Genomic DNA, 1,561 nt, shown 5'->3' on the forward strand with positions numbered 1-1,561 from the left:
TCATGAATATTTAATTCATTGGGTTGGGAGGGGTGGGACAATTGTAATGCCCCCGACATGGATGCGAACATTATGCGTGCCATTCATACGAAAGAGCTACCCTCGGGTCATCACCACCAGTCTCCATCATGCCCTGAAGGTTCAATTACCCAACCGCGGCGGGATGGGGTGAGGGAGGGAGGGCAGGTGAGAATGTGATAGGAATCTCATCGTCTAGAACGAGAGTATATCAATGCGGACTATGTTGTGGAAGTGGCACCCCACCTCAGTCGGCCGACAGTTGGCGGCTACAAATGCTCTGTCGACGGGATTTTTACATCTTTTACTGTCTGAGAGGAATTAGATCACTCATCCTGGTTTCTACACGCGAACATCAAAAGTAAGCTGATACGAAAAGACAACTAACTTGAGCCCGTTAGATCCGTGTTAATAATGCTTTTGGTTAGTATGTTAAAATAGACGAGAGTGTAATGTGGGCATATGTTGTGGCAGTGGCATCTCATCTCAGTCGGCCGTCTGTGGGCGGGATTTTTAACTGTCTGAGAAGATTTAGACCAGTCCTCTGGGCATCTACAGAACACCCCTCAAGAAGGCATCACGGGGATGTGGAAGCGGCATTCCCTCTTTTCAGTTTTACACAAACCTTGCACAACCTTGCGTTTAGACATAACTTGTGTTTTTCCCCATATCTCTCATACTGAAAGGTTCGTTCCCCTACCTGAATCAGTCAGGCGAAATTGAGAATCCCCGCCCCACTCCCCCACCCCCACAAGGATGGGGACGGGCTAGGGAAGTATCAGTAGGCATGGATATTACTACCGAAATAGCGATGCATACGGCAACATCGATAAAGTTTAAGAAAAGTGCGCTCATGGAACCTAGGCTACTCAAAGTTTGCCGACAACTGATATTTTGTTATTACCAACATTTGTAGCTAATTTTTAGTGCTACACAATTGTGAAGGGATTCCCCTGATGTGTGAGAGTTTACATCAATCTTACTGGCCCAGAATATGTGCCCAAAGGCAAATTGATGTGACTTCTTTTTATCGTTAGTCATACCTCGCTATAAGTTAACGGTCCAATCCACAAACTCATTTTGAACACTATATATACTCCGTTTATAATACTCATAACACAGTGTAAGTTTCTGTGCCTGCAGTGATGTTTGTGAACATTATGTAAATGAGGCTAAAAAGCATTAATTCAGTCCAATTTTGATGTGACTCTGACAATGACCAAGCATTATAAGGTTTTTTTATTTTAAGATATCTGGATGAGGACCTCTGAAGCAGGGCTGCGAATTACATGATATGACATGACAGATTAGTATTTTTTCCTGTTTTTTCTTTAAGAATAAATCAAACTTTGAAATATGAAGAATTTTTGCGGTGTTTGGCGTATCATTTAACGCTAAGCGTTGTAACAAAGAGCCATATGTTGATATCGCCGGACATCATAAACCTAAGCGATAGGGGAGTAAACAGTAGTATTTTGGGGGCGTGCTTCAATGTTTACATATTCGCAGAATACAGTGACCCCAAAGATCAGCCATAACCATA

The sequence above is a fragment of the Apostichopus japonicus genome, chromosome 7 (assembly GCF_037975245.1).
Source record: "Apostichopus japonicus isolate 1M-3 chromosome 7, ASM3797524v1, whole genome shotgun sequence".
In the NCBI taxonomy this organism is placed as follows: Eukaryota; Metazoa; Echinodermata; class Holothuroidea; order Aspidochirotida; family Stichopodidae; genus Apostichopus; species Apostichopus japonicus.